Source organism: Camellia sinensis, chromosome 2 (genome assembly GCF_055761805.1).
Source record: "Camellia sinensis isolate YWXY chromosome 2, ASM5576180v1, whole genome shotgun sequence".
Taxonomy (NCBI): Eukaryota; Viridiplantae; Streptophyta; class Magnoliopsida; order Ericales; family Theaceae; genus Camellia; species Camellia sinensis.
In genome coordinates, this window is record NC_138962.1 from 200,493,567 (window position 1) to 200,510,134 (window position 16,568).

The following is a 16,568-nucleotide window of genomic DNA, read 5'->3' on the forward strand; positions in this document are numbered from 1 at the left end:
GTTCATAAAAACATATTTAAATTATAAAATTCACCCAAATTCTAAAAAAAATAAAATAATAAAATAAAATCTAAAAGAAACATATTTAATTGAATGTCAGACTCTCTAAGTGACTGAGAATCTACAGGAGGATTTGATTTTGCTGTTGCTGTGAGATTAATCCTGGGGGATCCAACATCTGAATCATCACCTCCAAAAGCCTAAATGAACAAAAAAACAAACATAATAATGAGGAAATAACAATGTCAGACCTGGTTAAATGTCTAAATAATAAAGAACAAATCACATTTTTTAAAGAAATAAACGAATGTTAAAAACAAACTATTACATTTTAAATAATTGTTGTTTCTATTCTTTGATCTGTGAAACTATTCAGCTAATCATTCAGCTCATATAATCTCTAAAGTGAGCACTAAATCCCTAGTCTTCCTCTTATTTAGTTTCTCAACCAAACCTGATCTTAAGGTACTGATCTGAAGGCACTGTTCACAGCATCCCAAAGGACCCAAACAGTCCTTTCCTTCTTTGTTCAATTAATTCTCCAACCCTTGACCTTATGATATACTCTTAACCCCCACCCACCCCACCCCCCAACATCCCTTCAAATATATTTCTTAAGAAATCATCATTCTCTTATTTTCTTTTCTTCTTTTCTTATTTTTATTTTTATGTTTTCAATCTATGTAAAGGCCGTCAAAAAAAGGTTCTTAATTTAAAGAGAGAGTTTTTAACTTACAGATGAAAAGAGAATCTATTAACAACACAATCTGCTTAAAGGATTAAGACTTGCCTTAGAACAGAAAACCTCAATCCATATCCATTCAAAGCTTCATGGGATTCAGATCACAAGTCTCAGAGCACATAAGGAAGTACAGAAATGAATCTAAAAAAGCAATCTGAGAACATTTCCTTGGGTGACTTTGTGTTTCATAGCTTTCAGTATATTATAAACTAAAGTAACATTTATTCTCTATCTCACTGTGTATGTGTGACAAGCACATGTGGCTGGGCTATGTCCAAGTGAATCCAAAATGTTGCCCCCTTTATCCTTGATTAATGATTGGTAATGAAATAAACATAGAATTTACCTTTTCATCATTTAATTTTTCTTCAGCTCTACCCAATTATTTATTACTTGTTCTGTTTGGACTCTTGAGGTTCCTCACTGAATAGGAGCACCATAAAATTTTTACTTCTTGAGGTTCCTCACTATAAAAGTATAGGTTATGGTTCAATTTGCACCAACTTCACAAAAGTGTCTTTCTGATTCTCTTTTAAGCCTCTTTCCAAATAAGACACTTTCGCATGTTCTACCATTGATTTCCATTTGTCTCCACTAACTTTTTCAACAACATCATATTTAACTAAAAATAAAATAAAACTATAAACAGCATTATAAGCTACACCAAACGACACATATATCTCATATATCCCAACGTGGGCCAGGTCGGCAGGTTATAATCATCCTATTATTTGGTGCTCTTATTAGTTTGAAAGCACCATATCAACATGGTGAGTAGTAAGTAATTACTTAATAGTTGGCGGGTAGTTTTTATGGTAATAGATTGTTCAAATCTAATTTAAAAACATAATCAAGTTTTAAATTTTTCTTGAAGTTTGAATTATTTACATTCAAACGAGTTTTTCTTTTATTACCTGAATTGAATTCTTGTTGAAGTGACCCAAATCAGCAAACATAGCCTCAGCCCCTGTCCCATTAAATTAACAACTTTTCAAATCAAAATCAAACTTATTTATATATTTAATAAAACCCAAAACAATAAGATTACATACAAGTGTTGACCATAGAGAAACAAACAAACATACCAGTTATGCACAAAAATATAGTACCAAGGAGAGTCCATCCAGTGACTCCATTTCTTGAAAAAAATATGATGATATAGTGAGGAGACAAGGCCTTGAAAACAGAGGGTTCATACTTAACAATGTTGTATACTCCAATGGCGATGTTTGAGCCGAACCACATCAGCATGATCGGAGAGAATGAGAAACTCACTTTGCTCGTACCGCACTGCTGGAATATGAAGAGTGCCACGAGGAGCACAACCGCCATGATTATGACATGTTCTGGCAGTTGAACAAAAAATGAATTGAATTTAGATTGATTTAGTTTTTGTCGAATTAATATTGGATTTTTGGAGGAAAGAACATAGCTTACTTTGTGTTATGCTTGAGGAGACTGATTGAATTCCTTGTAGAGCCGAGAGAACTGTCACATGAATGAAAATAATGGTGTGAATCAGAAATACTGTAAGCCATTTATAAACACGGAGCAATCCCATAATTAAAATAAATCCGGAGGAAACCTAAAGGAGCAACATGCATATTTCAAGCTGGCAAAATGTACACTTCCATTTTCCAAAATAACACCATCATGGCATCACGCTGTAGAGTAGCCAATAGTAAAGAGAACAATAATGTAACAGGTAGATTTTTTTGTTATGGTAACAATGTAACTGCTTAGTCGTTTCGGTTCGTGCAGCTTTCACAGAATGCTCACACTTTGGCATATTATTGAAGTTCTTGTCCTATCCAACATAAAGAAACTGTCTTGCTTGAAAAACAGACAGGAAAAACTGTCTTGCTTGAAAAACAGCATGATAATGTGATTTCCTAACAAATCCAAAGCTAAAAGTTCAACCTTTGAGCTAATTTCCTAACCCCAATAAAAATAAAAACTACCTACCTAAATCAGGACTATGGAAAAAAGCATTTGTAAGACTCTTTTTGTTAAGTTAGTTTGAGAAACAATGATTAAGTAGTCATGGCTGTCATTGAATTCCTTCTTGACAAAAACAGAGCTCTAGAATTTAAGAAAATAAAATAGTTCAAAACATGGTCCTAGCCATGTACACACACAGATTTATCAGACACCATGAAGTCAATGGAGATGAAGAGAAACAATGTACTAGCCACAAAACAAAAAGGACAACTAACTTTAAACTAAAAAATGAGAAAGGGAAACAAAATAAAAATATGAGATATTAAAAAATATTTGCAGCTACTTGAACTAGTAAATATGAAACTGCAAAAACTCCATCATATTAACTTCAAATATTTCATTTCCCCTTTTACATTGATAAATTATAACCTATCAATTTGACAGAATAGAACCTCAACGACATTTCAGCTACACACTCCACTCACATTAATGGTTCTCATAAGTACAGTGTGTTTCACCCATTAATCCCAAAAAAAACAAAACTGTGCATTTGACAAAGAACTTGAACAACCAGCAATTCACACAAATAAATAACCCAAAAAACTCAAAATCATTACAATTCTACCAACAACCAAAAAAAGAAAAAAAAAACAAAAACAAAAGCAACCCAATTCAACCCAATTCAATAATAATAAAAATAAATAAAATTAAAGCCTTTTGTGGAGAACAATTAGCAAACTGTTTTGACATTTTTATGGATGAATAGTCTATGGTAGTTTATACAAGTCCCAAGTGAACCCTGCATGAAATTGTAGAACATACCCATTAAGCTAGATTTTATGGTGAGTTAAATAGCACCCCTACCTACCCGATTTTAGACCACATAAAAATATCAAAAACAAAAACATATGACTGTCAGTTTCACCCCTACATAAATAATTTAAGTATTTTCTTTGATTTTATTTTTATTTTTTACTCTTTTTTTTTTCATCTCACACAAACTATGTTGAGATGTGAGAGAGAGAGAGAGAGAGAGGCTTATCCGTGAAGTCGATCGGTGAGGAGTCGATCTTACGAGGTTGATCGGTGAGGAGTTGATCTTGCGAGGTCGATCTGTGCAGACGAAAATGAGAGAGTGAGAGAGAGACTGATGAGATGAAGTGAGAGAGAGACTGATGAGATGAGAGAGAGAGAGAGAGAAGCTTACCTATGAGATCGATCGGTGCAATGAGAGAGTGAGGTCGATCGGTGAGGAGTCGATCTGTGCAGATGAAAATGAGAGCGAGAAAGAGACTGATGAGATGAGATGAAATGAGAGGAATGGGAGAGCTGTGTGCATATTAGGGTTTTTTTTGGGGATTTTTGGTTGAGGGGGGAAAAACCAGCGGGAATGGAAAAGGGGGAAGGGATTAGGGATTTTTGACATTGGGGATTTTGGGTTTGGAGTAGGAGAACCCGAGTGGACATGGAAAAAGGGGGGGGGGGAGATGGAAATGTTTTTTGGAATTTTTTTTATTTTTATTACAAATGAATATTTAAATAATAAAATGATTTTTTTTTTTGGCAACGGAAGAATTGTTAAAAAAACTATTTTTTATTAAAATAAATTTTTTTTATAGTTGATGAATTTTATTTTTTTTACATTTAGTAAGGTTGAAAATTTATTTGTTTCATATTTATTTTAATGAATAAAAAATTATTTTTTTTTTATTTGGTAGAAGTAGGGATAATATTTTTCATTAAAATAAAGTTAATTTTTTGTAGTCAATGATTTTTTTGTGACTCATTTTTTTTTTTATACTAAAAATCAAGAACTAATTTTTTGTGGTAGAGGATAGAAATGACAGTAGTGGTGAAAGTGGTGGATAAGAGGTGATAGTGGTGGTGGTAGTGATGGTGAATGAGATAAGTGGTGAAGTTGTGGTAGTGGTAGAGGAGATAGAATAGCGGTGGTAGATGAGAGGTAATGGTAGTAGTAGTGGTGGTAGTGGAGTGGTAGCGATGATGATAGTAATGATAGTTGTAGAGATGGAGTGACAACAGTGGTAGTAGTGGAATGGCATTTGCAGTAGTGGTGAATATGGTAGAGAAGATGGGTGGTGAGAGAGAGATAAGTGAGAGACAGACACAGAAAGAGAGAGAGACATAGAGAGAAGAGAGACAGATAAACAAACAGACAGAGAGAGAATAGTGATGAGTGAGAGAGAGAAAGAGAAGAGAGAAAGGAAGATGAAAAAATGGATGAAAAGATATAGACAAAGAGAGAAAGAGCGAAAATAGATAAATGAGAAAGAGACAGAGAGAGATGAGCGAGAGAGATAAAGAGAAGAGAGATGAGTGAGAGAGGCAGAGAGAGAAGACAGATGAGAGAGATAGAGAGAAGAGATATGAGCGAGAGACAACGAGAGAAAGAGAGAAAGAAAGAGACAGAGACAGACAGACAGACAAACAGAGAAGAGTGATGAGTTAGAGAGAGAGAGACAAAGAGAGAGAAAGAGAGAGAGAGAGAGATAGAAGGAGAGATAGAAAATGAGAGAGAAACAAGAGATGAGCGAAAGATAGACAAAAAGAGAAAGAAATAAGGCGAAAAGAGATGAGCAAGAGAGAGACACAGAAAAAGAGAGAGACATAGAGAGAAGAGAGACAGATAGACAAACAGACAGAGAGAGAATAGTGATGAGTGAGAGAGAGAAAGAGAAGAGAGAAAGGAAGATGAAAAAATGGATGAAAAGATATAGACAAAGAGAGAAAGAGCGAAAAGAGATAAATGAGAAAGAGACAGAAAGAGATGAGCGAGAGAGATAAAGAGAAGAGAGATGAGTGAGAGAGGCAGAGAGAGAAGACAGATGAGAGAGATAGAGAGAAGAGATATGAGCGAGAGACAACGAGAGAAAGAGAGAAAGAGACAGACAGAGACAGACAGACAGACAGAGAAGAGTGATGAGTTAGATAGAGAGTGAGAGACAGAAAAAGAGGCAGAGAGAGAAAAGAGATGAACGAGAGAGATAGAGAGATAGAGAGATGAACGAAAGAGACAGAGACAGAAAAGAGATGAGAGAAAAGATAGATAAATCGAGGAGAAGCTCAATAAATAAAGAATATGAGACGGAGAGAGTGAGCAAGATGAATATAATGAGGGAGAAATACACAAATAGACAAGCATACAGAGAGAGAGATGAGTGATGAGTGAGAGAGAGTGAGAGTGAGAGTGAGAGTGAGAGAGAGACAAAGAGAGAGAGATAAACAGAAAAAGAGACAAAGAGAGAGAGAGAATGAGAGATATAAATAAGAGAGAGAGAGAGAGAAAAAAAAATAAATGAGAGAGATAGAGAGAAGAAAGATGAGCGAGAGAGATAAAGAGAGAAGACATAAGAGATAGAGAGAAGAAAGATATGCGAGAGACACAGAGAGAAAATGAGAGAGATACACAGACAGACAGAGAAAGAAGAATGATGAGTGAAAGAGATAAAGAGAACAGAGAGAGATAAATACAGAGAGACAGGAAGATGAAAAAATGAATGAAAAGAGATGTTATATTAAAAGAGTAAGACGACATCGTTTTTTTTATTTTTTTTGTGACAGAAAAATACCATTGAATTTATTCAAACTATTTTGTGACTGTATATATATGAAGCTATCTCAAAACCACAATCACTATGTTAGGTTAGAGTTTTTCAAAAACTCTTTTGAGAAAATTATACTTTCTTGTTTTCCGTGTTATATTATTTTTACTGAATTTTTTTAATATTTAATTTTTTTAATTTTTAGACACACCTAACATAAATACACCTAAAAAGTAAAAAAATCTTTTAAAAATTCACTAAATACCAAAAATACAAAAGAAATACAATAATTCAATACATTTTTTTTTATATTTGTATGTATTTATTAATTTTTAAAAATATTTTTTCATAATTTTTTTTTTAGATACATTTAAGTAAAATGCATCTAAAAAAAATATTTAAAAATTTAAAAATATTCACTTAAAAAAAAAAAACCACAAAAGTGACTTTTTGCGACGGTAAAAAATACCGTCTCAAAAAATCAGAGTATTTGCGACGGTAAAAAATACCGTCTCAAAAAACAGAGTATTTGCGACGGTAGAAAAATACCGTCTAAAAAAAGAATAGTACTTGCGACGGCAGAAAATACCGTCGCAAATACTCTCTTTTTTTGCGACGGTATTTTTCTACCGTCGCAAATACTCTGTTTTTTGAGACGGCATTTTTTACCGTCGCAAATACTCTGTTTGTTGAGACGGTATTTTTTACCGTCACAAAAAGTCACTTTTTGCGACGGCAAGTGTACCGTCGCAAATAGTTCCGTCTTTTAAGCCCCATTTTCTTGTAGTGTATCTAGCTCACTTATGCGGGAAGGAGAGCCATTAAGTGGTAGGGGCAGGTGAACCCGCAACAGGTGAGATTACACTCCATCTTATTTGTTGTTAAATGATGTACAAAATATTTTATTAAGTTGCAGGATACGAGAATTGGAAACTCATCCTTTTTTTTTTCTTTGTTTTTTTTTGGGATCTATGTTCTAAAAATTCTAACATTATGTGGAAGCATATGAGAGCTCTTGAGAAAGCCTTGCTATAAATAGGGTAAGGATGCGTACACTAGTAATATGATTAATGAAATTTGTTGAAATTTGCTTATTTGCTTTGGGCTCTTGAGAAAGGCTTGCTAAAATAAGGTAAGAATGCGTATATTTGCAATATTATCAACGAAATTTGTTGAAATATGATTAATAAATGATAAGTAGTGCTCTGTGCTCCCACGAGTCTCGCCAGAAATGAGGTAAGGATGCATACATTTGTATTATGATCAATGAAATTTGTTGAAATTTGATTAACAAATGATAATTGCTCTGTACTCTTGAGAAACAGTTTCGCCAGAAATAGGGTAAGGATGCGTAAATTTGTCATATGACTGATGAAATTTGTTGAAATTTGATTAACACATGTGATAATTGACTTGGGTGATTATGATCATGAGGTTGGATCAGATCAGGGTATATGGCTTAGATCGACTTGAAGAAGCATTGTGGATTGAATTTCTCATTTTGGGCCTGTCAAGCCCTTTTGTATAATTTCTTAACAGGTTGGGGTATTATAGTCGCACCAAATTAGAGCTGACGCTTAGCATTGGGTGATTCTATTTACCCCCATCTTATGAGAGTACAATTCTTCATGCATGTGAGAGTACGGGTGGGCTTAGCCCGGTAGCCCGCCTAGTCCAGTTCGCTTTGTAAAGTGGGACTTATATTTGGGAGATTTGGTGTAGACCCCTCACTATCTAATTTAGGTTAGTAGGCTGCCAAAATTTTGCAAATAGTCCTTGTACCTAGGCCGGCCCAAGTATCATTATATGTAATATGTAACATAATATATATTAGAGTTTTATTTTTGTTTCAATAAAAATTGTATTTTAAGAATAAAATTATGCTCACCAAGTTTGAATTTAAGATGTAATAGATAAATATTGAATGTTTATGACAGTTACATCATAAATTTATAAATGTGTAAAATTTAATTTTTTTAATATAATATGAGTTTGGATGGATTTGAAATTTTAATTTCATTTTAAAGGCAGACTCAGACGGGGTTTTTATGAATATGGCGAGGTCTAGGCCACTTTTTAGCCTAAATTGGACGCAGATGTGGTCCGGTCAATGCCTACTCCTATGTGAATGTTGGAGATTGGCAAGTGTGAAGAGATATTCAAAGGATTTTAATTTTAAATAAGGATCGTTTATTTTGTAAGGTTTGTTGAGTACATTATTTTTGTAAAAAATCACGTCAATTAAATAACAGATATTATGTATTTAGATCATTCTTGTCTGAAAAAAATGGACGGTTAGAAAATTAACAGTTCATAAAAAAGTGATCCGAATATATAGTATCCGTTATTCGATAGACGTGATTTTTTACAAAAATAATGTACTCAACAAATCTTAAAATATGAACGATTAGGATTATCGAAAAAAGCTAAAACATGAGCCCAATAGGCCGGACTGGACTTTCCAGTCTGGACGGGAGGCAAGTCCCAACCTTAAATAAAACCATACATTTGAATTTTAGTTATAAAAAAAGAGAAAAGAAAAAGAAATGTGGTATTTTCACTTTAAATTTCTAAATTCACTTATATTGAAGTGACAAGAAAATTGAGTTTTTTAAAGTGAGTTTTATTAAGTGATTGAATGTTATGACAAATTAAAAATTGATATATAGTATATTATATGATTGTTGGTCAAATTATAAGAAATTGTTTAAGAGTAGACTCAGCCAATAATGTATCTGACATATGAAATGACTCTGAACGCCATACAATATTTTAAAAATAAAAATAATCATTACTATCCTATTAATTATTGTTTGGGTTTGTTCATTATATAAGATCATATTTGAAAGTTGACTTGTAATATCTTTAATGGATGAGGAGGGATAGGTCATATGTGGCTTGGCTTCAAACGTGTCAACAAGTCCATTCCAACAATCAATTATTTTTTGAAAAGTACATTATTAATTTGTAATTTCTCCAATTTTTATCATCCATTTCTCAATTTTCTTGAAAAGATGTATGTTTGATTACAAAACCTTCTCAAGATAGATACAATACTTGAAAACAACAAAAGAGAGAGAAGAAAGGTTTTGCATGGGATTAATTAATTAATTTAAACTTGAAAAGGAACAAATGGAGCAGAGAGACAAGACAGGACTCAAAAAAGCTACTAATTTTCATGCATATTTGATGTCATCCTCGCACGTCTTCCTCCACATATCCACTTCCAGGGTTGGTGCACCAATTTTTCATTAAATTATATGATTAACTACAAATTATTATACAAAACAAATATTATATATATATTATAAATTGATGTAACTAGTAGTAATAAAAATTCAAAAAAAAAAGAAAAAAAAAAGCACTCAATTTATTAATAACATGATAGTACCACGTTATTTTGTAAGAAAAATTTATACTAATTATTTGCTTGTTTGTTGTTGATATTGGGAGTTTTTTTTTTTTTTTGTGTTTTTGGGACTCGGCTACCCGTTCGAACGGGTAGCTAGTTGAACCACGGTTCCGGCTGATTTAGTTAAAAAAAAAATGAAAAATAAAAGAAGGTTGATTTTCAATCCAAAGCGGGTTTGGTGGGTTATTTGAGTAGGAGTCTAGATCCGCTCCGTTCAATTTTAGAATCAACAAAAATATATATATATATATATATATATATATATTGATGTAAATCAAATATGAGAGAACACCTAAATTACATCAATGAGTAGGAATGTAACTTGAGTGGGTTCAACCCATGTAACTCGATTTTAATTCAAAACTTTTAGATCTTGAATAATATATTTTAAATTTGGTGTAAGCTTGGTCTGAAATTTAGAAGTTTGAATTAACTTTAGGTCGGGCTTGTGTGGAGAAATCAGACCAAAACTTGAACAACCCGAACTCTAAATTATATAAAAATACTAAATATACATATTGGTATAAAAAAAAAAAAATTCTCCCATCATATGCACGGAAGACCCATACCACCTCCAATTACAGGAGCAAATAATGTACTAATTAATTATTAAGAGATCATTAAGTAAGCAAATAATAAGAAGAAACCATACCAACCCAAGTTGATATTAATGACAAAAAACTAAAATTAAAAGAAAAAAAATTGTAGATAAAACAATAACAAGCATGAAAAAGACATGAGAGGTGTATGTTGGGTTGACCTTAATCAAGTCTCTCTCATATAACAAAAAAAGATAGTGATAATACAAGAAAAGAAAGTTGGGATAGATAGAAAGAAAGGAAAGAAAACCATGCAAATGGAGGCTACTCAACTCATCCATGCAATGTCTTTGTGGAGCCAAATTTCCACCAAATAGTGGAGAGAGAGAGTGAGTCTTGAGCTAGAAGAGAGAGAGTGGGAGACCAATGAGGGGATGTTGTGTTGTTGTGATTGTGTGGCCCTACAATAAGTGTGCCTTTTGACAAGCATTATGAGTGCTTGCTTTGGGGTTTTTTTTTTTTTTTTTTTTTTGGTGTTAAAAAGAGAAATATGTGGGAAGGAAGAGAAGCGTTGTTTTTAAGCTGACTAATAACAAGAAATGGAAAGAAAGCCAAAAAAGAAAAAAAAAGGAAAAAGAAAACAATGAAAGGAAAAACATATAGAAAGAGTTGGAGAAGATATGGTGGGCAAGCATCAACAAAAGAGAAAAAGGAGAGAGAGAGAGAGAGAGAGAGCTTTGCTTGATGACAACCCTAACTTTTGTTGCACATCCATGTACACCTCACACACACCCCCACACAACCCTCCACCTCACACTACTTTTTCCTTTTCTTTTCTTATTTATTTATTATTATTTCTCTTAGCTCATTTGCATCATTTGCCTTGGATGCTCACATGGTTTTTTTTTTTTTTGGCTTTAACCTTGGCTTGTAGTTCATTTTTTTTTTCCACTCACTTAGTTACTTTATTTATTTATTTATTTATTGGTGAACAATAAAGTTATCAGTAGTTAAAATTTAGTCCTTCATTTAAATAATCTAAATAAGAAGAGTAAATCCACAATTTTGCATTGGGAAGTTATAATAAATCTAAAAGTGAACAGTACATAGGCATGTAGTATAAATACGCTGAGTTTAGTTTCCATTAGACGAGATTTGCAAGTAGTAGATTCAGTAGAAAATGAGGAAATAAATTAATTGTAATTCGAGCTCACAACCTGAAAGTTAAGGAATTGAGTTTAATTACTCATTGGTATAACTCTTGATGGATTAACCCCCTTTTTTTATTGTTGATAATTAGAGATTTGTGTTGGCTCAAACAAAGTTAGTGAGTTAAAAAAATATATATATATATATATATCGAAGATGAGTAGTTATTATTTTCTTTTCTTTTTACATGATAGGGAACATTATTTGCTTTGATTTATGTAATAGACACTCAATATATGCATAATACTCTATTGATCCCATATTTTTGGTTCACCATGAATTGAATTTTTAAGGCACATGAAAAACTCTAATTGTTGAGGTCATGGTTATACTATATTAGAAAACACAATCAAGAAATATAAGAATGATGAAGTGATTTAAAGATTACTAAAAATCCTAACCAAATTGTTCACCTTAGTTTTGATTATATTGAGTTGAGTTGAAGTGAAACAAATAATTCAATAATAAAAATAATTATTCAATAATTTTAAAATATCATGATGAATCGATTTTACTTATTCTATAATTATTATTTTTATTTATCAAGAAAAATTATATCTAATATTGAGTTGATATTATGAAATTTACTTTGTAATTGGTGGGTCTCACTTATTTTTTTTACCTTTTGTAAATCAGAAGAGGATATATTAAAATTTGGAAAAGTGTTTGTAGATTTTGATATGGCTATTCATGACATAGACTTTATTAGTTAGTGACCCACTCATCATATGGACTTTACCATGATATTTTTCTATTTTATATTCTTTGAAGAATGCAAAAGGTTGGATAGATGTCTTGGGTCATGAGCATATCTATATATCTCTACTATATCTATATCTATATGTTTCTTTTTAAATCCCTAACTCCTAGGAGGCTTCTCCATGACAAAAGTGCTTACCTCAATTCCTTAATGAAAAGTCGTTTATCATTATACTTTCCATGGAAGGGTGATTTTTAGAGCTTTTAAAAAAAGTGGGCAAAATTTTTTTTTGCCCTTTTATTAAAAAATAATTATGGGCTTCTAAATATCTAAAAGATGCTCACTTGGTGCACTCACTCTGTCTCTAGAATCTGCTTTCACCCATTTGAGGTGACACTAACTAAAGGCAACAATGGAATGGAAAGCCCATCAAAGAGCTACCCTTCTTGAATTTGGTTTTCTCGATAGTGATAAGGGAAAGCTCCTTTTCCATTCTTTTTCTTTTTTTTTGGTTATTTAGTTTTTTTGGATTATTCTTGATATTTTCAATCGATAAAGTTGTATAAAAAGAAATAGATAGGGCCGATCTTGTCTTCCTCTAGCTGACCAAAGTGAGTTAGGTTAGCTTTACTTATTTTGTAACTAATACCATGAGTTGGTATTTCAGAATTACTAAATTACTCATTAAAATGAGTGTTACATAAACAATAATCACTACAACAAATGACACTTTTAGCGACTAAATTTTTAGTCGCTAAAAATTACATTTTAGTCACCCAAAGCTTTTACCGATTAAAATTTTGGTTGCTAGTTTAGTCGTTGAATAGTTGTTGGGAAAGGTAATTGACGATGAAAAAAGATTTAGTTGCCAAAAATCCTCAATTGGCGACTAATATTTTAGAAATTTTCAAAAACATTTAATATCGCATTTAATATCATGACTCATATTTTTTTTAGTCACCTATTATGGCATATTTAGTTACTAATTTTTTTTAAGTTGCTAATAAATAATATATCTTGACTAAAAAAATTTAGGAGCTAAAGCCTAAACCAACGCCGACTAATACATTTTTTAGTAACTAAAAAGTTAACTTTTGGCGACTACATTCCTTTTAGTCGCCAAATTTGATCGCCAAAAGTGTAAATTGTTGTAGTGAATGCTATGATGATTAAATTTATGTATTAAATTTTGATCATCATAGAATTGTTGTTACGTAATCCAAAAGATGGAATTTCAACTCAATTCAATAAAGCCGTTATATATCCCAATTCCTAATTATATGGGTGAATCATTATATTTCTATTTCCTTTTTGATTTTTTTTTTTTAAATTGAATGTTAATTTGGTTGCTAAAAATATATTTGTTAATGCTAATATAGTTGATTTTGGCACATGGGTTGAGTTTTGGACGAAAATGAGTTTTTGTCCTAAAACTACTTAAATGATTATTTTGTATAAATAATGAAATTGATTATGGAAATATGAAATTAGATGGATGTCTATGTAAAGGGTGGAATTAGATATGTATTATCTCGTACCTATGGAAATTTGGATAATTTATCTGTTGTAAAGATTGTATATCTGTTTAGAAATATCTGTTTTGGACTATCGGTGGAGGATAGTCATGATTGTTGTAGTAATTGTAATTGGATTAGGCAAATTGAAACTAATCTCTTTTGATTGTCATTGAAAACGACTGTGTTTAATACATTGTATATGTATAATATTTGAGAGGAGAAAGAAAATAGACTCTATATTTGGGAGGAGAAAGGGGATGAACTCAATTTAATTAAGTTAGCCTATACGTTCAGGGTGAAAGTCCTGAAAACATTGTTTATACATGGGTCCCAAATTTGAGACACTGACGCAAATGTTTAGTAAATCAACAAGGCAATCAAATTGTTAACCGACGTGTTGTACTAGTCTTGGACAATTGTGCTACCAAGTTGAAGAAGTGGCAATTGATCAATCATATTTTGCACTGAAAGCTACTCAAGCTTAAGCACTTCGGTGCAAATGACAAAAATTGAAAATCTAAAAGCTACAATAAAAAAATAAAAATACAAAACTTAATTGAAGTGGGGCTGCACAATATCTGTGGAGGGTAAGGGTTCCAGGCCTTCTTTGTACTTAAGAAAACCCTTTTTAAGTTCTTGAAAATGACTCTTCAATTGCTTTTTTCTTTTCTTTTCTTTTTCTCTTTCTAAAGCACATTTTGCGGATAAAGAAATTCCCTTTGTTCCTAGCCCATACATTGCTTTTCCAACCATCATAGATGTGAAAAGCATTTTAATTTGTACTGCTTATCCCTCAGTCCATGAAAAGAGAATTAAGTAATGCTTTGTTCCAATACTTGTTGCTTCTCAAATAATATGCACATAAGATAAAAAATAAAAAGTTTCACAAACACACACAAAGGTGCATGCAAATTCCACAGCTGTTATGGGGCTGACATGCAATTTTTGTGACAATTTATGTAACTTTTGTATTTTTTATGTTCGTAATGAACTACAATCTAATACACAGTAGTTGACTTCAAGGAGGAATTTGGCACCATTTTCTCGAACATGTTAATGAAGGAGACTTTTCAAAGCAATTGAAGTGAATAACCTACAACTAGACCAAAGTTGTAATAAGCACTTGAATGATAATTATCTTTATTTAGTTCTTATGTTAATTTCATTATAATTAGTTCATTTTGATGGTTTGAAGAAAGAAAATGTGACTCACCAAAGAATGGAGAATCCAACGTTATGGGTTTTGAACTTACCAAGTGTAGAGTGTCTGTGCTAGTATTTTTGTAGCTTGAAATTGAGGCTCTAACGCTCCATTTGTTTGGGCGAAAAATAATAATGTTAGTTTCCAGTGGTCCAATGGTTGAGGAGATAAGTGACCTATGATGTCTTGGCCAACTCCACCCCTTCGTTTTCCTGCAAAACAAGCCTGTGAGGATTCACTCGTGGGTATCTTCCTCTCAGACCCTCCGATGGGCTAACTTAGTCTTTTAGCTTGGAGATAGAGAAGATATGATAATAGTCCAAGAATCATGTGTGTGCATGGGTTGGGTTTTCTTTCTTTTTACCTTCTTGCTTACCTCAGCCGGATGGATCTGTGACGTACCTCTTGGAGGAGGTCACATGGCGTATCTTCCCCTCAATGAAAAATCTTTTGGACAGGAAATATTTTTTATTTCTAAAAGATGCAGAATATTTTTTAAATTAAAATTTTATTAATGTCATCATATTACTACGAAAAATGTTATTGATCCTTAATTTTTTATAAAATTTATTATCAAATGTCTCAAATGGTATCATATAGGTGTGTGATCCACACCATGTGAGTCTCATATGAGTCTCACACCCATATGAGATATTTAACCAAAAATTTTATAAAATTTTTAAAATTTTTGTATTACCATTGTCACTATTATTACTTTTATTACCACACTATCATCATGGCCACTGTCACCATTTTCGTTGCCATTACCGTGATCGCCACCCTAATACCACTCCAACACCTCCACTTTCACTTTCATCTCATGTAGAAAAATATTTTCTCTCAAAAACGTTTTTTTGAAAAAATAAAAATGGCAATCCAAACAAATGAAACGTAAGTGACATCAATTTGGGGAACAGCCAAAGATATGCTTGAGTCACTAAAAACTTTGGACCCATTTGTTTAGAGCTTTGCCGCCAAGTTTGGAAATTAGAATCTTGTAGGACTCATAATGGAATACTACGAGAGAGTAAAGTGTAGTAAGTGAACCTCATGAACTTGAATTGGCACTTGAAATAGTGTTACAAAGAAAACTAGAAACAAAATGACTCTTAGGCCTCGTTTGGGATGCTACCTTTTTAGCCAATTAGCCAAAAAGTTACTAAATTAGCCAATTAGCCAATTAGTCATACCAAAAAGTCAACAATTACGGCTTCTCTCTACTTTTTGCACAGCTTTTCGTAATTAGTCAAAAAGTCATCCCAAACATACAAGTTTTTTTTACCTACTTTTTTAGCCAATTAGTCAAAAAGTTACTAAATTAGCCTGTTCCCAAACGAGGCCTTAATGAGGGAAAATTTTGCTTCCCTCTATTTTTTTAAAAACACTTTTTAGAAAATTTTATTTTGTTATTTTTCGTATTTTTTTATTTTTACTAAATTTTTTTAATATTTTAAGCAATTTTTTTACTTTTTAGACACACCTAACATAAATACACCTAAAAAATAAAAAAATTGTAAAAAAAATATTTTAAAAATTCATTAAATACCAAAAGTACAAAAAAAAGAATACAAGAATTCAGTACATTTTTTATATTTTTATGTATTTATTAATTTTTTAAAATATTTTTTTACAATTTTTTTTACTTTTTAGATATATCTAAGTAAGGTGGATCTAAAAAAGTTAAAAAAAAAAATGTTTAAAATGTTAAAAGTATTCACTAAAAAAAAAAAGAAGAAGAAAACCG

At 32.0% G+C, this 16,568-nt stretch overlaps 1 long non-coding RNA gene across 1 annotated transcript; it reads right to left on the bottom strand.

Annotated features, from left to right (window-relative positions):
- Positions 1–1,545: 1,545 nt before the first annotated feature.
- LOC145819790 (uncharacterized) lies at positions 1,546–3,375 on the bottom strand. Its single transcript, XR_014360563.1, has 3 exons — positions 2,180–3,375; positions 1,828–2,088; positions 1,546–1,709 (listed from the first exon to the last, which is right to left on the bottom strand). It is a non-coding gene; the product is annotated as an uncharacterized LOC145819790 (long non-coding RNA).
- Positions 3,376–16,568: the final 13,193 nt, after the last annotated feature.